General features: G+C 48.9%; 1 protein-coding gene across 2 annotated transcripts in view; it reads right to left on the bottom strand.

The window, feature by feature from the left end:
* LOC100491571 (histo-blood group ABO system transferase) overlaps positions 1–27192 on the bottom strand; it is a 33316-nt gene extending 6124 nt beyond the window's left edge. Inside the window, exon 1 of one of the 2 annotated variants that reach the window (XM_031892109.1) lies at positions 26982–27192. The gene's annotated coding sequence lies outside the window, so the exon portion shown is untranslated. The remainder of the gene's footprint in view (positions 1–26981) is intronic. The other variant, XM_018089564.2, reaches the window with a different exon arrangement.
* Positions 27193–27438: the final 246 nt, after the last annotated feature.

The raw sequence follows: 27438 nt of genomic DNA, 5'->3' as shown, positions 1-27438 counted from the left end.
TTATCATTTCTATAAAGTAATTGAATTGAAAGATTTTCTAACTTTATATAAATCCAGAACATAAACTGCTCTGTAATTCAGAATATCAGTTATATATTATACTAAAATTCTCATTGCCTGGTAATACATTTACAGGGGGTGGGGAATATGCAGGACGATGACATCATGGGGGCGGGGCTATGACACAGTGATTGCCCAATCGCCATGTCACTGTTACTGAGTCCTGCCCATTTGACTAATTTGGGAAACCGGCCAGAAGGTTTTAACCCGGAGAGCCCTTTTGAAAACCGCCAAAAAATAAAAATGTATCAAAGTATCAAAATTAACATATAATGTGCTGCTGCTCTGCACTAGTAAAAGTTGCCTGTTTGCTTCAGAAAGACTACTATAGTTTATATAAATACCCCGCTGTGTAGCCCCGGGGGCAGCCATTCCTGCACTGGTACAGCTGGGGTGTTTGCTACAGAAACCCTACTATAGTTTATATAAATACCCCGCTGTGTAGCCCCGGGGGCAGCCATTCCTGCACTGGTACAGCTGGGGTGTTTGCTACAGAAACCCTACTATAGTTTATATAAATACCCCGCTGTGTAGCCCCGGGGGCAGCCATTCCTGCACTGGTACAGCTGGGGTGTTTGCTACAGAAACCCTACTATAGTTTATATAAATACCCCGCTGTGTAGCCCCGGGGGCAGCCGTTCCTGCACTGGTACAGCTGGGGTGTTTGCTACAGAAACCCTACTATAGTTTATATAAATACCCCGCTGTGTAGCCCCGGGGGCAGCCGTTCCTGCACTGGTACAGCTGGGGTGTTTGCTACAGAAACCCTACTATAGTTTATATAAATACCCCGCTGTGTAGCCCCGGGGGCAGCCGTTCCTGCACTGGTACAGCTGGGGTGTTTGCTACAGAAACCCTACTATAGTTTATATAAATACCCCGCTGTGTAGCCCCGGGGGCAGCCGTTCCTGCACTGGTACAGCTGGGGTGTTTGCTACAGAAACCCTACTATAGTTTATATAAATACCCCGCTGTGTAGCCCCGGGGGCAGCCGTTCCTGCACTGGTACAGCTGGGGAGTTTGCTACAGAAACCCTACTATAGTTTATATAAATACCCCGCTGTGTAGCCCCGGGGCAGCCATTCCTGCACTGGTACAGCTGGGGTGTTTGCTACAGAAACCCTACTATAGTTTATATAAATACCCTGCTGTGTAGCCCCGGGGGCAGCCATTCCTGCACTGGTACAGCTGGGGTGTTTGCTACAGAAACCCTACTATAGTTTATATAAATACCCCGCTGTGTAGCCCCGGGGGCAGCCATTCCTGCACTGGTACAGCTGGGGTGTTTGCTACAGAAACCCTACTATAGTTTATATAAATACCCCGCTGTGTAGCCCCGGGGCAGCCATTCCTGCACTGGTACAGCTGGGGTGTTTGCTACAGAAACCCTACTATAGTTTATATAAATACCCTGCTGTGTAGCCCCGGGGGCAGCCATTCCTGCACTGGTACAGCTGGGGTGTTTGCTACAGAAACCCTACTATAGTTTATATAAATACCCCGCTGTGTAGCCCCGGGGGCAGCCATTCCTGCACTGGTACAGCTGGGGTGTTTGCTACAGAAACCCTACTATAGTTTATATAAATACCCCGCTGTGTAGCCCCGGGGGCAGCCATTCCTGCACTGGTACAGCTGGGGTGTTTGCTACAGAAACCCTACTATAGTTTATATAAATACCCCGCTGTGTAGCCCCGGGGGCAGCCGTTCCTGCACTGGTACAGCTGGGGTGTTTGCTACAGAAACCCTACTATAGTTTATATAGTGCAGGAATGGCTGCCCCTGGGGCTACACAGCGGGCTTGCTATTAGGCATTGATAAGCTTTAGCTGTTCTTTCTTCCCACACCTCCTCAGACAAGATTAGGAGTTCCCTGTAACATTTGTCATATGCAGACTTAAAGGGTGAGGGGTTGAGGCTAGAAGGTTTGCATAGAGGTTTCCTATTAGATTTTTTGGGGACTCAGTCCTTCTGGTAGCTCCAATAGTAGGAATAGCCAATTCTGTGGTGGGGAATTGTGCCCTAAGGGCATGTCTGAGTTGCGTATATACTGGGATTGTCTCCTCCGGGTTGCGGTCTATTAGTTAATCTCTGGTAACAATAGTGTTGCTATGAATAACATCTCCGAGGGTTCTTACCCTGATTCTAGGCCAACTCATGTATGCAGTCAGACTTTGAAGCTGGGGTAGATGGGAATTTCCCCATAGAGAGAGTCCTGGTGACATAATTGGTGGTTGTATGTGGAATCTTTGAGTTGCACTTATCCACGCTTTGTATGGGGTTGTAATGACAGGGCTTCTGGGGGGAAAGTCGGACAGTTTCCTATATGGGATGTATTGGATGGTTTCCACTGATCCGGCTATAGTGGTCTGTAGAAGCATGTTGGGATTATTGGGATCAGGGTGAAACCACCAGTGGATATAATCCAATTGGCTAGCTAGGTAATATAGATAATGGTCTGGATATTCCATGCCTCCTTCCGCAGTGGATGCTTTCAATTTGGAGAGAGCAAAGCGGGGTGCTCTTTTTGCCCAGACAAAGGTGGATTGTATACTTTCTATCTTTTTAAACAGTGGGGGAAAACTATGTACAAAACCCAAAAAACACCCTACCTGTCGTGAAACTTGACAGGTCATTGATCCCTTAAACCTTAACATGGGGCAGGTCAGCTGGTGTAGCAGCAGTATGAGCGTGGGTTGATACAGGTATAGGACCCGTTATCCAGAATGCTCGGGACCGAGGGTATTCCGGATAAGGGGTCTTTCCGTAATTTTGATATTCATACCTTAAGTCTACTAAAAAATCAATAAAACATTATTTAAACCCAATAGGATTGTTTTGCATTCAGTAAGGATTAATTATATCTTAGTTGGGATCAAGTACAGGTACTGTTTTATTATTACAGAGAAAAGGGAATCATTTAACCATTAAATAAACCCAATAGGGCTGTTCTGCCCCCAATAAGGGGTAATTATATCTTAGTTGGGATCAAGTAAAGGTACTGTTTTATTATTACAGAGAAAAGGGAATCATTTAACCATTAAATAAACCCAATAGGGCTGTTCTGCCCCAATAAGGGGTAATTATATCTTAGTTGGGATCAAGTACAGGTACTGTTTTATTATTACAGAGAAAAGGGAATAATTTAACCATGAAATAAACCCAATAGGGCTGTTCTGCCCCAATAAGGGGTAATTATATCTTAGTTGGGATCAAGTACAGGTACTGTTTTATTATTACAGAGAAAAGGGAATCATTTAACCATGAAATAAACCCAATAGGGCTGTTCTGCCCCAATAAGGGGTAATTATATCTTAGTTGGGATCAAGTACAGGTACTGTTTTATTATTATAGAGAAAAGGGAATCATTTAACCATTAAATAAACCCAATAGGGCTGTTCTGCCCCCAATAAGGGGTAATTATATCTTAGTTGGGATCAAGTACAGGTACTGTTTTATTATTATAGAGAAAAGGGAATCATTTAACCATTAAATAAACCCAATAGGGCTGTTCTGCCCCAATAAGGGGTAATTATATCTTAGTTGGGATCAAGTACAGGTACTGTTTTATTATTACAGAGAAAAGGGAATCATTTAACCATGAAATAAACCCAATAGGGCTGTTCTGCCCCAATAAGGGGTAATTATATCTTAGTTGGGATCAAGTACAGGTACTGTTTTATTATTACAGAGAAAAGGGAATCATTTAACCATTAAATAAACCCAATAGGGCTGTTCTGCCCCAATAAGGGGTAATTATATCTTAGTTGGGATCAAGTACAGGTACTGTTTTATTATTACGGAGAAAAGGGAATCATTTAACCATGAAATAAACCCAATAGGGCTGTTCTGCCCCAATAAGGGGTAATTATATCTTAGTTGGGATCAAGTACAGGTACTGTTTTATTATTACAGAGAAAAGGGAATCATTTAACCATTAAATAAACCCAATAGGGCTGTTCTGCCCCCAATAAGGGGTAATTATATCTTAGTTGGGATCAAGTACAGGTACTGTTTTATTATTACAGAGAAAAGGGAATCATTTAACCATGAAATAAACCCAATAGGGCTGTTCTGCCCCAATAAGGGGTAATTATATCTTAGTTGGGATCAAGTACAGGTACTGTTTTATTATTACAGAGAAAAGGGAATCATTTAACCATTAAATAAACCCAATAGGGCTGTTCTGCCCCAATAAGGGGTAATTATATCTTAGTTGGGATCAAGTACAGGTACTGTTTTATTATTACAGAGAAAAAGGAAATCAGTTTTAAAAATCTGAATCATTTGATTAAAATGGAGTCTATGGGAGACAGGTTTTCCATAATTGGGAGCATTCTGGATATCGGGTTTCCGGATAAGGGATCCCTTACCTGTAATAATATCAATATATAATATACCCTGCTGCCCCAGAGTTAGTGCCATAGACATGCTAAACATACTTAATAATACTGTTAACAATACACAACTAAGCATGGCTAAACGTTGGTGGGAAGCTCTGCCTTTTCATGTCAAAAACTCGATCACTGTATATAGGGCAGGATCTCACATTGTAAGCGACAGATAGAGCTATAGGCGATCTTATGGGTGTAACACTTGGCAGATTTGGGGTTCTTCTCCATCTGTGCATCTTCTAGTGTCTCTTTGAGGGGCACGTCCCTTATAAGAGTTGCCCATAATTATGTACACATCTCCTGGGAGGGGCGTAGGACTTTGGTAGTTGTATAAAGATTTGTTAATCTCTCTGCCCTTTGCATAGACTCGATCAAGGGGTCTCGGTTAAGGAGGATGTCTGTAGTAAAAAGTTAAATGGACATCCCTGAGGGCCACTTTTACTTAATTGCTGGAGGTCAGGCCTTAGTGGTCTGAGTTTGAGACGGTGAGTATGGTAGAATACCCAGTCACAGTTTATGCCACGGGGCCCATTCAAGTAAAGTTAGAGGATGGTGGTGGGGGTCTTTGTATATTACTCACTGTTCTCTACTCGGGGGAGGATTCGCTTGATTCCGGATTCCCTTTGCATCCAGCCAGTCGTTAGCTTCCTTTGGGTATGAGAAAAAGATTGCCTTGCTGTCCCATTGTACTCGGAGCTCAGTCGGGTATAAAATTGCATAATTGAAGTTTATATTAACTATAGTAGGGTTTCTGTAGCAAACACCCCAGCTGTACCAGTGCAGGAATGGCTGCCCCCGGGGCTACACAGCGGGGTATTTATATAAACTATAGTAGGGTTTCTGTAGCAAACACCCCAACTGTACCAGTGCAGGAATGGCTGCCCCCGGGGTTACACAGCGGGGTATTTATATAAACTATAGTAGGGTTTCTGTAGCAAACACCCCAGCTGTACCAGTGCAGGAATGGCTGCCCCCGGGGCTACACAGTAGGGTATTTATATAAACTATAGTAGGGTTTCTGTAGCAAACACCCCAGCTGTACCAGTGCAGGAACGGCTGCCCCCGGGGCTACACAGCGGGGTATTTATATAAACTATGTAGGGTTTCTGTAGCAAACACCCCAGCTGTACCAGTGCAGGAATGGCTGCCCCCGGGGCTACACAGCGGGGTATTTATATAAACTATAGTAGGGTTTCTGTAGCAAACACCCCAGCTGTACCAGTGCAGGAACGGCTGCCCCCGGGGCTACACAGCGGGGTATTTATATAACTATAGTAGGGTTTCTGTAGCAAACACCCCAGCTGTACCAGTGCAGGAATGGCTGCCCCCGGGGCTACACAGCAGGGTATTTATATAAACTATAGTAGGGTTTCTGTAGCAAACACCCCAGCTGTACCAGTGCAGGAATGGCTGCCCCCGGGGCTACACAGCGGGGTATTTATATAAACTATAGAAGGGTTTCTGTAGCAAACACCCCAGCTGTACCAGTGCAGGAATGGCTGCCCCCGGGGCTACACAGCGGGGTGTTTATATAAACTATAGTAGGGTTTCTGTAGCAAACACCCCAGCTGTACCAGTGCAGGAATGGCTGCCCCCGGGGCTACACAGCGGGGTATTTATATAAACTATAGTAGGGTTTCTGTAGCAAACACCCCAGCTGTACCAGTGCAGGAATGGCTGCCCCGGGGCTACACAGCGGGGTATTTATATAAACTATAGTAGGGTTTCTGTAGCAAACACCCCAGCTGTACCGGTGCAGGAATGGCTGCCCCCGGGGCTACACAGCGGGGTATTTATATAAACTATAGTAGGGTTTCTGTAGCAAACACCCCAGCTGTACCATTGCAGGAACGGCTGCCCCGGGGCTACACAGCGGGGTATTTATATAAACTATAGTAGGGTTTCTGTAGCAAACACCCCAGCTGTACCAGTGCAGGAATGGCTGCCCCCGGGGCTACACAGCGGGGTATTTATATAAACTATAGTAGGGTTTCTGTAGCAAACACCCAGCTGTACCAGTGCAGGAAACGGCTGCCCCCGGGGCTACACAGCGGGGTATTTATATAAACTATAGTAGGGTTTCTGTAGCAAACACCCCAGCTGTACCAGTGCAGGAACGGCTGCCCCCGGGGCTACACAGCGGGGTATTTATATAAACTATAGTAGGGTTTCTGTAGCAAACACCCCAGCTGTACCAGTGCAGGAACGGCTGCCCCCGGGGCTACAACAGCGGGGTATTTATATAAACTATAGTAGGGTTTCTGTAGCAAACACCCCAGCTGTACCAGTGCAGGAACGGCTGCCCCCGGGGCTACACAGCGGGGTATTTATATAAACTATAGTAGGGTTTCTGTAGCAAACACCCCAGCTGTACCAGTGCAGGAACGGCTGCCCCCGGGGCTACACAGCGGGGTATTTATATAAACTATAGTAGGGTTTCTGTAGCAACACCCCAGCTGTACCAGTGCAGGAACGGCTGCCCCCGGGGCTACACAGCGGGGTATTTATATAGTAGGGTTTCTGTAGCAAACACCCCAGCTGTACCAGTGCAGGAATGGCTGCCCCCGGGGCTACACAGCGGGGTATTTATATAAACTATAGTAGGGTTTCTGTAGCAAACACCCCAGCTGTACAGTGCAGGAATGGCTGCCCCCGGGGCTACACAGCGGGGTATTTATATAACTATAGTAGGGTTTCTGTAGCAAACACCCCAGCTGTACCAGTGCAGGAATGGCTGCCCCCGGGGCTACACAGCGGGGGTATTTATATAAACTATAGTAGGGTTTCTGTAGCAAACACCCCAGCTGTACCAGTGCAGGAATGGCTGCCCCCGGGGCTACACAGCGGGTATTTATATAAACTATAGTAGGGTTTCTGTAGCAAACACCCCAGCTTGTACCAGTGCAGGAACGGCTGCCCCCGGGGCTACACAGCGGGGGTATTTATATAAACTATAGTAGGGTTTCTGTAGCAAACACCCCAGCTGTACCAGTGCAGGAACGGCTGCCCCCGGGGCTACACAGCGGGGGTATTTATATAAACTATAGTAGGGTTTCTGTAGCAAACACCCCAGCTGTACCAGTGCAGGAACGGCTGCCCCCGGGGCTACACAGCGGGGTATTTATATAAACTATAGTAGGGTTTCTGTAGCAAACACCCCAGCTGTACCAGTGCAGGAACGGCTGCCCCCGGGGCTACACAGCGGGGTATTTATATAAACTATAGTAGGGTTTCTGTAGCAAACACCCCAGCTGTACCAGTGCAGGAACGGCTGCCCCCGGGGCTACACAGCGGGGTATTTATATAAACTATAGTAGGGTTTCTGTAGCAAACACCCCAGCTGTACCAGTGCAGGAACGGCTGCCCCCGGGGCTACACAGCGGGGTATTTATATAAACTATAGTAGGGTTTCTGTAGCAAACACCCCAGCTGTACCAGTGCAGGAACGGCTGCCCCCGGGGCTACACAGCGGGGTATTTATATAAACTATAGTAGGGTTTCTGTAGCAAACACCCCAGCTGTACCAGTGCAGGAACGGCTGCCCCCGGGGCTACACAGCGGGGTATTTATATAAACTATAGTAGGGTTTCTGTAGCAAACACCCCAGCTGTACCAGTGCAGGAACGGCTGCCCCCGGGGCTACACAGCGGGGTATTTATATAAACTATAGTAGGGTTTCTGTAGCAAACACCCCAGCTGTACCAGTGCAGGAACGGCTGCCCCGGGGCTACACAGCGGGGTATTTATATAAACTATAGTAGGGTTTCTGTAGCAAACACCCCAGCTGTACCAGTGCAGGAACGGCTGCCCCCGGGGCTACACAGCGGGGGTATTTATATAAACTATAGTAGGGTTTCTGTAGCAAACACCCCAGCTGTACCAGTGCAGGAACGGCTGCCCCCGGGGCTACACAGCGGGGTATTTATATAAACTATAGTAGGGTTTCTGTAGCAAACACCCCAGCTGTACCAGTGCAGGAACGGCTGCCCCCGGGGCTACACAGCGGGGTATTTATATAAACTATAGTAGGGTTTCTGTAGCAAACACCCCAGCTGTACCAGTGCAGGAACGGCTGCCCCCGGGGCTACACAGCGGGGTATTTATATAAACTATAGTAGGGTTTCTGTAGCAAACACCCCAGCTGTACCAGTGCAGGAACGGCTGCCCCCGGGGCTACACAGCGGGGTATTTATATAAACTATAGTAGGGTTTCTGTAGCAAACACCCCAGCTGTACCAGTGCAGGAATGGCTGCCCCCGGGGCTACACAGCGGGGTATTTATATAAACTATAGTAGGGTTTCTGTAGCAAACACCCCAGCTGTACCAGTGCAGGAATGGCTGCCCCCGGGGCTACACAGCGGGGTATTTATATAAACTATAGTAGGGTTTCTGTAGCAAACACCCCAGCTGTACCAGTGCAGGAACGGCTGCCCCCGGGGCTACACAGCGGGGTATTTATATAAACTATAGTAGGGTTTCTGTAGCAAACACCCCAGCTGTACCAGTGCAGGAACGGCTGCCCCCGGGGCTACACAGCGGGGTATTTATATAAACTATAGTAGGGTTTCTGTAGCAAACACCCCAGCTGTACCAGTGCAGGAATGGCTGCCCCCGGGGCTACACAGCGGGGTATTTATATAAACTATAGTAGGGTTTCTGTAGCAAACACCCCAGCTGTACCAGTGCAGGAATGGCTGCCCCCGGGGCTACACAGCGGGGTATTTATATAAACTATAGTAGGGTTTCTGTAGCAAACACCCCAGCTGTACCAGTGCAGGAACGGCTGCCCCCGGGGCTACACAGCGGGGTATTTATATAAACTATAGTAGGGTTTCTGTAGCAAACACCCCAGCTGTACCAGTGCAGGAATGGCTGCCCCCGGGGCTACACAGCGGGGTATTTATATAAACTATAGTAGGGTTTCTGTAGCAAACACCCCAGCTGTACCAGTGCAGGAATGGCTGCCCCCGGGCTACACAGCGGGGTATTTATATAAACTATAGTAGGGTTTCTGTAGCAAACACCCCAGCTGTACCAGTGCAGGAATGGCTGCCCCCGGGGCTACACAGCGGGGTATTTATATAAACTATAGTAGGGTTTCTGTAGCAAACACCCCAGCTGTACCAGTGCAGGAATGGCTGCCCCCGGGGCTACACAGCGGGGTATTTATATAAACTATAGTAGGGTTTCTGTAGCAAACACCCCAGCTGTACCAGTGCAGGAATGGCTGCCCCCGGGGCTACACAGCGGGGTATTTATATAAACTATAGTAGGGTTTCTGTAGCAAACACCCCAGCTGTACCAGTGCAGGAATGGCTGCCCCCGGGCTACACAGCGGGGTATTTATATAAACTATAGTAGGGTTTCTGTAGCAAACACCCCAGCTGTACCAGTGCAGGAATGGCTGCCCCCGGGGCTACACAGCGGGGTATTTATATAAACTATAGTAGGGTTTCTGTAGCAAACACCCCAGCTGTACCAGTGCAGGAATGGCTGCCCCCGGGGCTACACAGCGGGTATTTATATAAACTATAGTAGCGGTTTCTGTAGCAAACACCCCAGCTGTACCAGTGCAGGAATGGCTGCCCCCGGGGCTACACAGCGGGGTATTTATATAAACTATAGTAGGGTTTCTGTAGCAAACACCCCAGCTGTACCAGTGCAGGAACGGCTGCCCCCGGGGCTACACAGCGGGGTATTTATATAAACTATAGTAGGGTTTCTGTAGCAAACACCCCAGCTGTACCAGTGCAGGAATGGCTGCCCCCGGGGCTACACAGCGGGGTATTTATATAAACTATAGTAGGGTTTCTGTAGCAAACACCCCAGCTGTACCAGTGCAGGAATGGCTGCCCCCGGGGCTACACAGCGGGGTATTTATATAAAACTATAGTAGGGTTTCTGTAGCAAACACCCCAGCTGTACCAGTGCAGGAATGGCTGCCCCCGGGGCTACACAGCGGGGTATTTATATAAACTATAGTAGGGTTTCTGTAGCAAACACCCCAGCTGTACCAGTGCAGGAACGGCTGCCCCCGGGGCTACACAGCGGGGTATTTATATAAACTATAGTAGGGTTTCTGTAGCAAACACCCCAGCTGTACCAGTGCAGGAACGGCTGCCCCCGGGGCTACACAGCGGGGTATTTATATAAACTATAGTAGGGTTTCTGTAGCAAACACCCCAGCTGTACCAGTGCAGGAATGGCTGCCCCCGGGGCTACACAGCGGGGTATTTATATAAACTATAGTAGGGTTTCTGTAGCAAACACCCCAGCTGTACCAGTGCAGGAACGGCTGCCCCCGGGGCTACACAGCGGGGTATTATATAAACTATAGTAGGGTTTCTGTAGCAAACACCCCAGCTGTACCAGTGCAGGAATGGCTGCCCCCGGGGCTACACAGCGGGGTATTTATATAAACTATAGTAGGGTTTCTGTAGCAAACACCCCAGCTGTACCAGTGCAGGAACGGCTGCCCCCGGGGCTACACAGCGGGGGTATTTATATAAACTATAGTAGGGTTTCTGTAGCAAACACCCCAGCTGTACCAGTGCAGGAACGGCTGCCCCCGGGGCTACACAGCGGGGTATTTATATAAACTATAGTAGGGTTTCTGTAGCAAACACCCCAGCTGTACCAGTGCAGGAATGGCTGCCCCCGGGGCTACACAGCGGGGTATTTATATAAACTATAGTAGGGTTTCTGTAGCAAACACCCCAGCTGTACCAGTGCAGGAACGGCTGCCCCCGGGGCTACACAGCGGGGTATTTATATAAACTATAGTAGGGTTTCTGTAGCAAACACCCCAGCTGTACCAGTGCAGGAATGGCTGCCCCCGGGGCTACACAGCGGGGTATTTATATAAACTATAGTAGGGTTTCTGTAGCAAACACCCCAGCTGTACCAGTGCAGGAACGGCTGCCCCCGGGGCTACACAGCGGGGTATTTATATAAACTATAGTAGGGTTTCTGTAGCAAACACCCCAGCTGTACCAGTGCAGGAACGGCTGCCCCCGGGGCTACACAGCGGGGTATTTATATAAACTATAGTAGGGTTTCTGTAGCAAACACCCCAGCTGTACCAGTGCAGGAATGGCTGCCCCCGGGGCTACACAGCGGGGTATTTATATAAACTATAGTAGGGTTTCTGTAGCAAACACCCCAGCTGTACCAGTGCAGGAACGGCTGCCCCCGGGGCTACACAGCGGGGTATTTATATAAACTATAGTAGGGTTTCTGTAGCAAACACCCCAGCTGTACCAGTGCAGGAACGGCTGCCCCCGGGGCTACACAGCGGGTATTTATATAACTAGTAGGGTTCTGTAGCAAACACCCCAGCTGTACCAGTGCAGGAACGGCTGCCCCCGGGGCTACACAGCGGGGTATTTATATAAACTATAGTAGGGTTTCTGTAGCAAACACCCCAGCTGTACCAGTGCAGGAATGGCTGCCCCCGGGGCTACACAGCGGGGTATTATATAATATAGTAGGGTTTCTGTAGCAAACACCCCAGCTGTACCAGTGCAGGAAACGGCTGCCCCCGGGGCTACACAGCGGGGTATTTATACTATAGTAGGGTTTCTGTAGCAAACACCCCAGCTGTACCAGTGCAGGAATGGCTGCCCCCGGGGCTACACAGCGGGGTATTTATATAAACTATAGTAGGGTTTCTGTAGCAAACACCCCAGCTGTACCAGTGCAGGAAGGCTGCCCCCCGGGGCTACACAGCGGGGTATTTATATACTAGTAGGGTTTCTGTAGCAAACACCCCAGCTGTACCAGTGCAGGAATGGCTGCCCCCGGGGCTACACAGCGGGGTATTTATATAAACTATAGTAGGGTTTCTGTAGCAAACACCCCAGCTGTACCAGTGCAGGAACGGCTGCCCCCGGGGCTACACAGCGGGGTATTTATTAATATAGTAGGGTTTCTGTAGCAAACACCCCAGCTGTACCAGTGCAGGAACGGCTGCCCCCGGGGCTACACAGCGGGGTATTTATATAAACTATAGTAGGGTTTCTGTAGCAAACACCCCAGCTGTACCAGTGCAGGAATGGCTGCCCCCGGGGCTACACAGCGGGGTATTTATATAAACTATAGTAGGGTTTCTGTAGCAAACACCCCAGCTGTACCAGTGCAGGAACGGCTGCCCCCGGGGGCTACACAGCGGGGTATTTATATAAACTATAGTAGGGTTTCTGTAGCAAACACCCCAGCTGTACCAGTGCAGGAACGGCTGCCCCCGGGGCTACACAGCGGGGTATTTATATAAACTATAGTAGGGTTTCTGTAGCAAACACCCCAGCTGTACCAGTGCAGGAATGGCTGCCCCCGGGGCTACACAGCGGGGTATTTATATAAACTATAGTAGGGTTTCTGTAGCAAACACCCCAGCTGTACCAGTGCAGGAATGGCTGCCCCCGGGGCTACACAGCGGGGTATTTATATAAACTATAGTAGGGTTTCTGTAGCAAACACCCCAGCTGTACCAGTGCAGGAATGGCTGCCCCCGGGGCTACACAGCGGGGTATTTATATAAACTATAGTAGGGTTTCTGTAGCAAACACCCCAGCTGTACCAGTGCAGGAATGGCTGCCCCCGGGGCTACACAGCGGGGTATTTATATAAACTATAGTAGGGTTTCTGTAGCAAACACCCCAGCTGTACCAGTGCAGGAATGGCTGCCCCCGGGGCTACACAGCGGGGTATTTATATAAACTATAGTAGGGTTTCTGTAGCAAACACCCCAGCTGTACCAGTGCAGGAATGGCTGCCCCCGGGGCTACACAGCGGGGTATTTATATAAACTATAGTAGGGTTTCTGTAGCAAACACCCCAGCTGTACCAGTGCAGGAATGGCTGCCCCCGGGGCTACACAGCGGGGTATTTATATAAACTATAGTAGGGTTTCTGTAGCAAACACCCCAGCTGTACCAGTGCAGGAATGGCTGCCCCCGGGGCTACACAGCGGGGTATTTATATAAACTATAGTAGGGTTTCTGTAGCAAACACCCCAGCTGTACCAGTGCAGGAATGGCTGCCCCCGGGGCTACACAGCGGGGTATTTATATAAACTATAGTAGGGTTTCTGTAGCAAACACCCCAGCTGTACCAGTGCAGGAACGGCTGCCCCCGGGGCTACACAGCGGGGTATTTATATAACTATAGTAGGGTTTCTGTAGCAAACACCCCAGCTGTACCAGTGCAGGAATGGCTGCCCCCGGGGCTACACAGCGGGGTATTTATATAACTATAGTAGGGTTTCTGTAGCAAACACCCCAGCTGTACCAGTGCAGGAACGGCTGCCCCCGGGGCTACACAGCGGGGTATTTATATAAACTATAGTAGGGTTTCTGTAGCAAACACCCCAGCTGTACCAGTGCAGGAACGGCTGCCCCCGGGGCTACACAGCGGGGTATTTATATAAACTATAGTAGGGTTTCTGTAGCAAACACCCCAGCTGTACCAGTGCAGGAACGGCTGCCCCCGGGGCTACACAGCGGGGTATTTATATAAACTATAGTAGGGTTTCTGTAGCAAACACCCCAGCTGTACCAGTGCAGGAACGGCTGCCCCCGGGGCTACACAGCGGGGTATTTATATAAACTATAGTAGGGTTTCTGTAGCAAACACCCCAGCTGTACCAGTGCAGGAACGGCTGCCCCCGGGGCTACACAGCGGGGTATTTATATAAACTATAGTAGGGTTTCTGTAGCAAACACCCCAGCTGTACCAGTGCAGGAATGGCTGCCCCCGGGGCTACACAGCGGGGTATTTATATAAACTATAGTAGGGTTTCTGTAGCAAACACCCCAGCTGTACCAGTGCAGGAACTGGCTGCCCCCGGGGCTACACAGCGGGGTATTTATATAAACTATAGTAGGGTTTCTGTAGCAAACACCCCAGCTGTACCAGTGCAGGAACGGCTGCCCCCGGGGCTACACAGCGGGGTATTTATATAAACTATAGTAGGGTTTCTGTAGCAAACACCCCAGCTGTACCAGTGCAGGAATGGCTGCCCCCGGGGCTACACAGCGGGGTATTTATATAAACTATAGTAGGGTTTCTGTAGCAAACACCCCAGCTGTACCAGTGCAGGAATGGCTGCCCCCGGGCTACACAGCGGGGTATTTATATAAACTATAGTAGGGTTTCTGTAGCAAACACCCCAGCTGTACCAGTGCAGGAATGGCTGCCCCCGGGGCTACACAGCGGGGTATTTATATAAACTATAGTAGGGTTTCTGTAGCAAACACCCCAGCTGTACCAGTGCAGGAATGGCTGCCCCGGGGCTACACAGCGGGGTATTTATATAAACTATAGTAGGGTTTCTGTAGCAAAACACCCCAGCTGTACCAGTGCAGGAACGGCTGCCCCCGGGGCTACACAGCGGGGTATTTATATAAACTATAGTAGGGTTTCTGTAGCAAACACCCCAGCTGTACCAGTGCAGGAACGGCTGCCCCCGGGGCTACACAGCTGGGTATTTATATAAACTATAGTAGGGTTTCTGTAGCAAACACCCCAGCTGTACCAGTGCAGGAACGGCTGCCCCCGGGGCTACACAGCGGGTATTTATATAAACTATAGTAGGGTTTCTGTAGCAAACACCCCAGCTGTACCAGTGCAGGAACGGCTGCCCCCGGGGCTACACAGCGGGGTATTTATATAAACTATAGTAGGGTTTCTGTAGCAAACACCCCAGCTGTACCAGTGCAGGAACGGCTGCCCCCGGGGCTACACAGCGGGGTATTTATATAAACTATAGTAGGGTTTCTGTAGCAAACACCCCAGCTGTACCCAGTGCAGGAATGGCTGCCCCGGGGCTACACAGCGGGGTATTTATATAAACTACAGTAGGGTTTCTGTAGCAAACACCCCAGCTGTACCGGTGCAGGAACGGCTGCCCCCGGGGCAACACAGTGGGGTATTTATATAAACTATAGTAGGGTTTCTGTAGCAAACACCCCAGCTGTACCAGTGCAGGGAATGGCTGCCCCGGGGCTACACAGCGGGGTATTTATATAAACTACAGTAGGGTTCTGTAGCAAACACCCCAGCTGTACCGGTGCAGGAACGGCTGCCCCCGGGGCAACACCAGTGGGGTATTTATATAAACTATAGTAGGGTTCTGTAGCAAACACCCCCCAGCTGTACCAGTGCAGGAATGGCTGCCCCCAGGGGCTACACAGTGGGGGTATTTATATAAACTATAGTAGGGTTTCTGTAGCAAACACCCCCAGCTGTACCAGTGCAGGAACGGCTGCCCCCGGGGCTACACAGCGGGGTATTTATATAAACTATAGTAGGGTTTCTGTAGCCAACACCCCAAGCTGGTAACAGTGCAGGAACGGCTGCCCCCGGGGCTACACAGCGGGGTATTTATATAAACTATAGTAGGGTTTCTGTAGCAAACACCCCAGCTGTACCAGTGCAGGAACGGCTGCCCCCGGGGCTACACAGCGGGGTATTTATATAAACTATAGTAGGGTTTCTGTAGCAAACACCCCAGCTGTACCAGTGCAGGAACGGCTGCCCCCGGGGCTACACAGCGGGGGTATTTATATCAACTATAGTAGGGTTTCTGTAGCAAACACCCCAGCTGTACCAGTGCAGGAACGGCTGCCCCGGGGCTACACAGCGGGGTATTTATATAGTAGGGTTTCTGTAGCAAACACCCCAGCTGTACCAGTGCAGGAATGGCTGCCCCCGGGGCTACACAGCGGGTATTTATATAAACTATAGTAGGGTTTCTGTAGCAAACACCCCAGCTGTACCAGTGCAGGAATGGGCTGCCCCCGGGGCTACACAGCGGGGTATTTATATAGTAGGGTTTCTGTAGCAAACACCCCAGCTGTACCAGTGCAGGAACGGGCTGCCCCCGGGGCTACACAGCGGGGTATTATATAGTAGGGTTTCTGTAGCAAACACCCCAGCTGTACCAGTGCAGGAATGGCTGCCCCCGGGGCTACACAGCGGGGTATTTATATAAACTATAGTAGGGTTTCTGTAGCAAACACCCCAGCTGTACCAGTGCAGGAACGGCTGCCCCCGGGGCTACACAGCGGGGTATTTATATAAACTATAGTAGGGTTACTGTAGCAAACACCCCAGTTGTACCAGTGCAGGAATGGCTGCCCCCGGGGCTACACAGCGGGGTATTTATATAAACTATAGTAGGGTTTCTGTAGCAAACACCCCAGCTGTACCAGTGCAGGAACGGCTGCCCCCGGGGCTACACAGCGGGGGTATTTATATAAACTATAGTAGGGTTTCTGTAGCAAACACCCCAGCTGTACCAGTGCAGGAACGGCTGCCCCCGGCGCTACACAGCGGGGTATTTATATAAACTATAGTAGGGTTTCTGTAGCAAACACCCCAGCTGTACCAGTGCAGGAATGGCTGCCCCCGGGGCTACACAGCGGGGGTATTTATATAAACTATAGTAGGGTTTCTGTAGCAAACACTCCAGCTTTACCAGTGCAGGAACGGCTGCCCCCGGGGCTACACAGCGGGGTATTTATATAAAACTATAGTAGGGTTTCTGTAGCAAACACCTCAGCTGTACCAGTGCAGGAACGGCTGCCCCCGGGGCTACACAGCGGGGTATTTATATAAACTATAGTAGGGTTTCTGTAGCAAACACCCCAGCTGTACCAGTGCAGGAACGGCTGCCCCCGGGGCTACACAGCGGGGTATTTATATAAACTATAGTAGGGTTTCTGTAGCAAACACCCCAGCTGTACCAGTGCAGGAACGGCTGCCCCCGGGGCTACACAGCGGGGTATTTATATCAACTATAGTAGGGTTTCTGTAGCAAACACCCCAGCTGTACCAGTGCAGGAATGGCTGCCCCCGGGGCTACACAGCGGGGTATTTATATAAACTATAGTAGGGTTTCTGTAGCAAACACCCCAGCTGTACCGGTGCAGGAATGGCTGCCCCCGGGGCTACACAGCGGGGTATTTATATAAACTATAGTAGGGTTTCTGTAGCAAACACCCCAGCTGTACCAGTGCAGGAATGGCTGCCCCCGGGGCTACACAGCAGGGTATTTATATAAACTATAGTAGGGTTTCTGTAGCAAACACCCCAGCTGTACCAGTGCAGGAACGGCTGCCCCCGGGGCTACACAGCGGGGTATTTATATAGTAGGGTTTCTGTAGCAAACACCCCAGCTGTACCAGTGCAGGAACGGCTGCCCCCGGGGCTACACAGCGGGGTATTTATATAAACTATAGTAGGGTTTCTGTAGCAAACACCCCAGCTGTACCAGTGCAGGAACGGCTGCCCCCGGGGCTACACAGCGGGGTATTTATATAAACTATAGTAGGGTTTCTGTAGCAAACACCCCAGCTGTACCAGTGCAGGAACGGCTGCCCCCGGGGCTACACAGCGGGGTATTTATATAAACTATAGTAGGGTTTCTGTAGCAAACACCCCAGCTGTACCAGTGCAGGAATGGCTGCCCCCGGGGCTACACAGCAGGGTATTTATATAAACTATAGTAGGGTTTCTGTAGCAAACACCCCAGCTGTACCAGTGCAGGAATGGCCGGCCCGGGGCTACACAGCGGGGTATTTATATAAACTATAGTAGGGTTTCTGTAGCAAACACCCCAGCTGTACCAGTGCAGGAATGGCTGCCCCCGGGGCTACACAGCGGGGTATTTATATAAACTATAGTAGGGTTTCTGTAGCAAACACCCCAGCTGTACCAGTGCAGGAACGGCTGCCCCGGGGCTACACAGCGGGGTATTTATATAAACTATAGTAGGGTTTCTGTAGCAAACACCCCAGTTGTACCAGTGCAGGAACAGCTGCCCCCGGGGCTACACAGCGGGGTATTTATATAAACTATAGTAGGGTTTCTGTAGCAAACACCCCAGCTGTACCAGTGCAGGAATGGCTGCCCCCGGGACTACACAGCGGGGTATTATATAAACTATAGTAGGGTTTCTGTAGCAAACACCCCAGCTGTACCAGTGCAGGAATGGCTGCCCCCGGGGCTACACAGCGGGGTATTTATATAAACTATAGTAGGGTTTCTGTAGCAAACACCCCAGCTGTACCAGTGCAGGAACGGCTGCCCCCGGGGCTACACAGCTGGGTATTTATATAAACTATAGTAGGGTTTCTGTAGCAAACACCCCAGCTGTACCAGTGCAGGAACGGCTGCCCCCGGGGCTACACAGCGGGGTATTTATATAAACTATAGTAGGGTTTCTGTAGCAAACACCCCAGTTGTACCAGTGCAGGAACAGCTGCCCCCGGGGCTACACAGCGGGGTATTTATATAAACTATAGTAGGGTTTCTGTAGCAAACACCCCAGCTGTACCAGTGCAGGAATGGCTGCCCCCGGGACTACACAGCGGGGTATTTATATAAACTATAGTAGGGTTTCTGTAGCAAACACCCCAGCTGTACCAGTGCAGGAATGGCTGCCCCCGGGGCTACACAGCGGGGTATTTATATAAACTATAGTAGGGTTTCTGTAGCAAACACCCCAGCTGTACCAGTGCAGGAACGGCTGCCCCCGGGGCTACACAGCTGGGTATTTATATAAACTATAGTAGGGTTTCTGTAGCAAACACCCCAGCTGTACCAGTGCAGGAACGGCTGCCCCCGGGGCTACACAGCGGGGTATTTATATAAACTATAGTAGGGTTTCTGTAGCAAACACCCCAGCTGTACCAGTGCAGGAATGGCTGCCCCCGGGGCTACACAGCGGGGTATTTATATAAAGTATAGTAGGGTTTCTGTAGCAAACACCCCAGCTGTACCAGTGCAGGAATGGCTGCCCCCGGGGCTACACAGCGGGGTATTTATATAAACTATAGTAGGGTTTCTGTAGCAAACACCCCAGCTGTACCATTGCAGGAACGGCTGCCCCCGGGGCTACACAGCGGGGTATTTATATAAACTACAGTAGGGTTTCTGTAGCAAACACCCCAGCTGTACCGGTGCAGGAACGGCTGCCCCCGGGGCAACACAGTGGGGTATTTATATAAACTATAGTAGGGTTTCTGTAGCAAACACCCCAGCTGTACCAGTGCAGGAATGGCTGCCCCCAGGGGCTACACAGTGGGGTATTTATATAAACTATAGTAGGGTTTCTGTAGCAAACACCCCAGCTGTACCAGTGCAGGAATGGCTGCCCCCGGGGCTACACAGTGGGGTATTTATTTAAACTATAGTAGGGTTTCTGTAGCAAACACCCCAGCTGTACCAGTGCAGGAATGGCTGCCCCCAGGGGCTACAGAGTGGGGTATTTATATAAACTATAGTAGGGTTTCTGTAGCAAACACCCCAGCTGTAACAGTGCAGGAACGGCTGCCCCCGGGGCTACACAGCGGGGTATTTATATAAACTATAGTAGGGTTTCTGTAGCAAACACCCCAGCTGTACCAGTGCAGGAACGGCTGCCCCCGGGGCTACACAGCGGGGTATTTATATAAACTATAGTAGGGTTTCTGTAGCAAACACCCCAGCTGTACCAGTGCAGGAACGGCTGCCCCCGGGGCTACACAGCGGGGTATTTATATCAACTATAGTAGGGTTTCTGTAGCAAACACCCCAGCTGTACCAGTGCAGGAACGGCTGCCCCCGGGGCTACACAGCGGGGTATTTATATAGTAGGGTTTCTGTAGCAAACACCCCAGCTGTACCAGTGCAGGAATGGCTGCCCCCGGGGCTACACAGCGGGGTATTTATATAAACTATAGTAGGGTTTCTGTAGCAAACACCCCAGCTGTACCAGTGCAGGAATGGCTGCCCCCGGGGCTACACAGCGGGGTATTTATATAAACTATAGTAGGGTTTCTGTAGCAAACACTCCAGCTTTACCAGTGCAGGAACGGCTGCCCCCGGGGCTACACAGCGGGGTATTTATATAAACTATAGTAGGGTTTCTGTAGCAAACACCTCAGCTGTACCAGTGCAGGAACGGCTGCCCCCGGGGCTACACAGCGGGGTATTTATATAAACTATAGTAGGGTTTCTGTAGCAAACACCCCAGCTGTACCAGTGCAGGAACGGCTGCCCCCGGGGCTACACAGCGGGGTATTTATATAAAGTATAGTAGGGTTTCTGTAGCAAACACCCCAGCTGTACCAGTGCAGGAATGTCTGCCCCCGGGGCTACACAGCGGGGTATTTATATAAAGTATAGTAGGGTTTCTGTAGCAAACACCCCAGTTGTACCAGTGCAGGAATGGCTGCCCCCGGGGCTACACAGCGGGGTATTTATATAAACTATAGTAGGGTTTCTGTAGCAAACACCCCAGCTGTACCAGTGCAGGAATGGCTGCCCCCGGGGCTACACAGCAGGGTATTTATATAAAGTATAGTAGGGTTTCTGTAGCAAACACCCCAGCTGTACCAGTGCAGGAATGGCTGCCCCCGGGGCTACACAGCGGGGTATTTATATAAACTATAGTAGGGTTTCTGTAGCAAACACCCCAGCTGTACCGGTGCAGGAATGGCTGCCCCCGGGGCTATACAGCGGGGTATTTATATAAACTATAGTAGGGTTTCTGTAGCAAACACCCCAGCTGTACCAGTGCAGGAACGGCTGCCCCCGGGGCTACACAGCGGGGTATTTATATAAACTATAGTAGGGTTTCTGTAGCAAACACCCCAGCTGTACCAGTGCAGGAATGGCTGCCCCCGGGGCTACACAGCGGGGTATTTATATAAACTATAGTAGGGTTTCTGTAGCAAACACCCCAGCTGTACCAGTGCAGGAACGGCTGCCCCCGGGGCTACACAGCGGGGTATTTATATAAACTATAGTAGGGTTTCTGTAGCAAACACCCCAGCTGTACCAGTGCAGGAATGGCTGCCCCGGGGCTACACAGCGGGGTATTTATATAAACTATAGTAGGGTTTCTGTAGCAAACACCCCAGCTGTACCGGTGCAGGAATGGCTGCCCCCGGGGCTACACAGCAGGGTATTTATATAAACTATAGTAGGGTTTCTGTAGCAAACACCCCAGCTGTACCGGTGCAGGAACGGCTGCCCCCGGGGCTACACAGCGGGGTATTTATATAAACTATAGTAGGGTTTCTGTAGCAAACACCCCAGCTGTACCGGTGCAGGAATGGCTGCCCCGGGGCTACACAGCGGGGTATTTATATAAACTATAGTAGGGTTTCTGTAGCAAACACCCCAGCTGTACCAGTGCAGGAATGGCTGCCCCCGGGGCTACACACCAGGGTATTTATATAAACTATAGTAGGGTTTCTGTAGCAAACACCCCAGCTGTACCAGTGCAGGAATGGCTGCCCCCGGGGCTACACAGCGGGGTATTTATATAAACTATAGTAGGGTTTCTGTAGCAAACACCCCAGCTGTACCAGTGCAGGAATGGCTGCCCCCGGGGCTACACAGCGGGGTATTTATATAAACTATAGTAGGGTTTCTGTAGCAAACACCCCAGCTTTACCAGTGCAGGAATGGCTGCACCCGGGGCTACACAGCGGGGTATTTATATAAACTATAGTAGGGTTTCTGTAGCAAACACCCCAGCTGTACCAGTGCAGGAATGGCTGCCCCCGGGGCTACACTGCGGGGTATTTATATAAACTATAGTAGGGTTTCTGTACTCTCATTGGAACATGACAGAACAGTCCCATGATTAATGGAAAAAACAGGTTTTTATGATTATTTTAACATCATTGTTTGATGATCACATGTATTTCTCAACATGATGTTCTGAACTCATCTGCTGCAGGAAATGATCAGCCCAAACTTCATTCCTTTGTAAAAATATCATGTGAGACACCTTTCTGGGCACCAATGGAAATTATTACCATTTACAATGCTCACTCTTATTAAATAATAATTTAGGGTTAAAGTGGGAGGTCAGCTTGTGTTAAGCGCTTTTGCATTTGAGTGTATCCGGATGGGCATACTGGGGGGGCGGCCTTCTCGCCCTTGCACCCTCCCCCCATTTGGGTACGCCATTGCAGGGGGTGGGGGGTTATTGTGGGGTTGGCCAAATATGCAGGAGGGGCGGTTTTGTGATGTACAAGAGGGAAGAAATATAAAGGGGTGGAGCAAAGACATTGGAAGGAGGATCAATGTGACGTTGGTGAGTGGCCGGTGAATCACTGGCCAGGTGGCAACCCAAGTCACGTTCAAACATGGCCTTATAGAGCTCCATTGGAACCAAGTCACGTTCAAACATGGCCTTATAGAGCTCCATTGGAACCAAGTCACGTTCAAACATGGCCTTATAGAGCTCCATTGGAACCAAGTCATGTTCAAACATGGCCTTATAGAGCTCCATTGGAACCAAGTGACGTTCAGACATGGCCTTATAGAGCTCCATTGGAACCACATCACGTTCAGACATGGCCTTATAGAGTTCCATTGGAACCAAGTCACGTTCAGACATGGCCTTATAGAGCTCCATTGGAACCAAGTCACGTTCAGACATGGCCTTATAGAGTTCCATTGGAACCAAGTCACGTTCAGACATGGCCTTATAGAGGGCCATTGGAACCAAGTCACGTTCAGACATGGCCTTATAGAGCTCCATTGGAACCAAGTCACGTTCAAACATGGCCTTATAGAGCTCCATTGGAACCAAGTCACGTTCAGACATGGCCTTATAGAGTTCCATTGGAACCAAGTCACGTTCAGACATGGCCTTATAGAGCTCCATTGGAACCAAGTCACGTTCAGACATGGCCTTATAGAGTTCCATTGGAACCAAGTCACGTTCAGACATGGCCTTATAGAGGGCCATTGGAACCAAGTCACGTTCAGACATGGCCTTATAGAGCTCCATTGGAACCAAGTCACGTTCAAACATGGCCTTATAGAGCTCCATTGGAACCAAGTCACGTTCAGACATGGCCTTATAGAGTCCCATTGGAACCAAGTCACGTTCAAACATGGCCTTATAGAGTTCCATTGGAACCAAGTCACGTTCAAACATGGCCTTATAGAGTCCCATTGGAACCAAGTCACGTTCAAACATGGCCTTATAGAGTCCCATTGGAACCAAGTCACGTTCAAACATGGCCTTATAGAGTCCCATTGGAACCAAGTCACGTTCAAACATGGCCTTATAGAGCTCCATTGGAACCAAGTCACGTTCAAACATGGCCTTATAGAGTCCCATTGGAACCAAGTCACGTTCAAACATGGCCTTATAGAGTCCCATTGGAACCAAGTCACGTTCAAACATGGCCTTATAGAGCTCCATTGGAACCAAGTCACGTTCAAACATGGCCTTATAGAGTTCCATTGGAACCAAGTCACGTTCAAACATGGCCTTATAGAGTCCCATTGGAACCAAGTCACGTTCAAACATGGCCTTATAGAGTCCCATTGGAACCAAGTCACGTTCAAACATGGCCTTATAGAGCTCCATTGGAACCAAGTTACGTAATCAGAGAAGTAAAAGTTACTATCAGAGTCAACAACAACAAAAAAAAAGGCCTTAGTATCCCACAAACCATTCCTAAGTTATTCCCTAAGCTACTGCTCTTGCTCCGCCTACAACTCAGACCCTCCTATAAATACCACATCCACACCAAAAATGCCATATATTGTATTTTTTTCATCATATAGATGCATTTTAGTGATGTTTAGTTCAAGAAAAAGTTGACCTGCGCCCGACCCTATCCGGGTCAACCTGACAAAGCTGATCCACACCCAACCCTATTTATAGACCCACACCCATTTTTGATATCGCCAAAGGGGTGGGGCAAGCAACCACAAGTCTATAAATATCAACCCCTAGAGATGGAAGCTGGCATAGTAAGGTCGTGGGCAGGGTGGGCAGAAGGCAAAAGGTGTGTGGCTGCTGGCCAGGACCCATGGGTTTTGGGCCAGACAGCACTAGTACATTTATAAATTATATTTTATTAGTGTCAGACTGGGAAAATACTTTCCTCCTCTGCTCCCAAATATTCTCTCTCATGGCAACAGATGACGGTGCAGAACATTTGAAGCAGGAAGACACGGAAACAGGCAGGGTCAGACTGGGCCAACCCAGACCCAATCCTCACCGGTGCTCCCCAGCTGATCTTCCTCCCCCAATAGTGCCTAAGATAAATATAATGTATGTGAGTGTGGGGGGGGAGGGGGTTACTTGGGCAGAGGGGCCCTGCACCCCCATTATGACACTGGGTATCGGTTGGGTGTGGGTTAGGTTTGGCCACGGGTTGTTCCCTGCACATCAGGAATAGAAATTAATATTTTAGAATAGAAATCAATATTTTCAAGTTTAAATGTCCTAGAAAGCCTGCAGGAATGTTGCATGATTTACAGACTGAACTTGATAAACATTTCCCTATATATACAGTGGCTTGCAAATGTATTCGGCCCCCTTGAACTTTTCCACATTTTGTCATATTACAGCCACAAACATGAATCAATTTTATTGGAATTCCACGTGAAAGACCAATACAAAGTGGTGTACACGTGAGAAGTGGAACGAAAATCATACATGATTCCAAACATTTTTTACAAATAAATAAGTGCAAAGTGGGGTGTGCGTAATTATTCAGCCCCCTTTGGTCTGAGTGCAGTCAGTTGCCCATAGACATTGCCTGATGAGTGCTAATGACTAAATAGAGTGCACCCGTGTGTAATCTAATGTCAGTACAAATACAGCTGCTCTGTGATGGCCTCAGAGGTTGTCTAAGAGAATATTGGGAGCAACAACACCATGAAGTCCAAAGAACACACCAGACAGGTCAGGGATAAAGTTATTGAGAAATTTAAAGCAGGTTTAGGCTACAAAAAGATTTCCAAAGCCTTGAACATCCCACAGAGCACTGTTCCACCGATCATTCAGAAATGGAAGGAGTATGGCACAACTGTAAACCTATCAAGACAAGGCCGTCCACCTAAACTCACAGGCCGAACAAGGAGAGCGCTGATCAGAAATGCAGCCAAGAGGCCCATGGTGACTCTGGGGGGGCTGCAGAGATCTACAGCTCAGGTGGGGGAATCTGTCCGACAACTATTAGTCGTGCACTGCACAGAGTTGGCCTTTATGGAAGAGTGGCAAGAAGAAAGCCATTGTTAACAGAAAACCATAAGAAGTCCCGTTTGCAGTTTGCCACAAGCCATGTGGGGGACACAGCAAACATGTGGAAGAAGGTGCTCTGGTCAGATGAGACCAAAATGGAACTTTTTGGCCAAAATGCAAAACGCTATGTGTGGCGGAAAACTAACACTGCACATCACTCTGAACACACCATCCCCACTGTCACATATGGTGGTGGCAGCATCATGCTCTGGGGGGGCTTCTCTTCAGCAGGGACAGGGAAGCTGGTCAGAGTTGATGGGAAGATGGATGGAGCCAAATACAGGGCAATCTTGGAAGAAAACCTCTTGGAGTCTGCAAAAGACTTGAGACTGGGGCGGAGGTTCACCTTCCAGCAGGACAACGACCCTAAACATAAAGCCAGGGCAACAATGGAATGGTTTAAACCAAAACATATCCATGTGTTAGAATGGCCCAGTCACAGCCCAGATCTAAATCCAATGGAGAATCTGTGGCAAGATCTGAAAACTGCTGTTCACAAACGCTGTCCATCTAATGTGACTGAGCTGGAGCTGTTTTGCAAAGAAGAATGGGCAAGGATTTCAGTCTGTAGATGGGCAAAGCTGGCAGAGACATGCCCTAAAAGCCTGGCAGCTGGAATTGCAGCAAAAGGGGGTTCTACAAAGTATTGACTCAGGGGGCTGAATAATTACGCACACCCCACTTTGCACTTATTTATTTGTAAAAAATGTTTGGAATCATGTATGATTTTCCTTCCACTTCTCATGTGTACCCCACTTTGTATTGGTCTTTCACGTGGAATTCCAATAAAATTGATTCATGTTTGTGGCTGTAATGTGACAAAATGGGGGAAAGTTCAAGGGGGCCGAATACTTTTGCAAGCCACTGTATTTACATTAAATCACTGGCTAATGTTTCCTGCATACCCTAAAGAATATTTTCTAATATTCTGTTTATGTTGCCTTTGTTCACATTGCTCTATTGTTAAAAAAAATGTAAAAAAAAAAATATATATTTTTAAACAACATTATTTGAGTATGCCTCCTTATTCTGTTTCTCACCGGTATCTCTGGGGTCATCGACCCTAACAACCAAAAAGAATGGATTTTAGATTGAAATATTTAATCTCTACTTTTTCTGTTGAGCTCCTAATCCTGACTTTTTCGGTTTTGTAATTAGGTGTTTCTGGGCCCCCCAGCAAAGTCATTTTTGGGCCCCCAAAATGTCCAAAGGTTACCCTATTTTACATTACTTCAATTCCTCATTAATTAAGGTCTCATGGGGCTCCCCTATACCTTCTGGGCCCCCCTGCAGCCGCAGGGTCTGCCTCCTCTATAGTTACACCCTTGGACTAGCAGCCAAATTAAATTCCAAACTGAAGAGCTCAACAACACCAATGAATGATTAAATGATTAAATAACCACCAAATGCATAAAAAACAAAGACCCCTATAAAGAATGGTCTCATAATAAGTCTATTAAGGCTTCAGCTAGAGGTACCTGTGCAGAAAAGTCCACGGCTGGTTCTAGATTCCCCCCGAGAGAACCTTTCTATAACACTGTAGATCTCTGGGTATGCTGCTCTTCCTCTTCTCCCCAATGTTCAATCACTTTTTGGGGGGTACAGTCTGGCTTTCTTATAGTTGCTCCACCGGGTTTGTGATAGGAACTTTTAGATGCCCATGGACTTGGCTTCTGTTCTTCCAGTTGTCATTGTTTACTTTATATTCATCCCTGACCAGGGTGGGTTGAGTGACAAAACTTTTTGCAACACACTCCTCCCCCAGGCAAATATCTCACATGCCTTGTTTTTATGTTTTAGTACCTTTAGCGGTTTATGTACAAATACTTTCTGATGCTCAGTATTTGCCGTCATCTGAGATTTCCATTTATAAAGTGGATTTCGGAACTTTTTTCCCACTTGTGCAATGCCATTGTGTCATCTAGTCTATATTTT

Source organism: Xenopus tropicalis, chromosome 8 (genome assembly GCF_000004195.4).
Source record: "Xenopus tropicalis strain Nigerian chromosome 8, UCB_Xtro_10.0, whole genome shotgun sequence".
NCBI lineage: Eukaryota > Metazoa > Chordata > Amphibia > Anura > Pipidae > Xenopus > Xenopus tropicalis.
The sequence above is the reverse complement of the archived record's forward strand: the minus strand, read 5'-3'. Positions and strand labels throughout refer to the sequence as shown.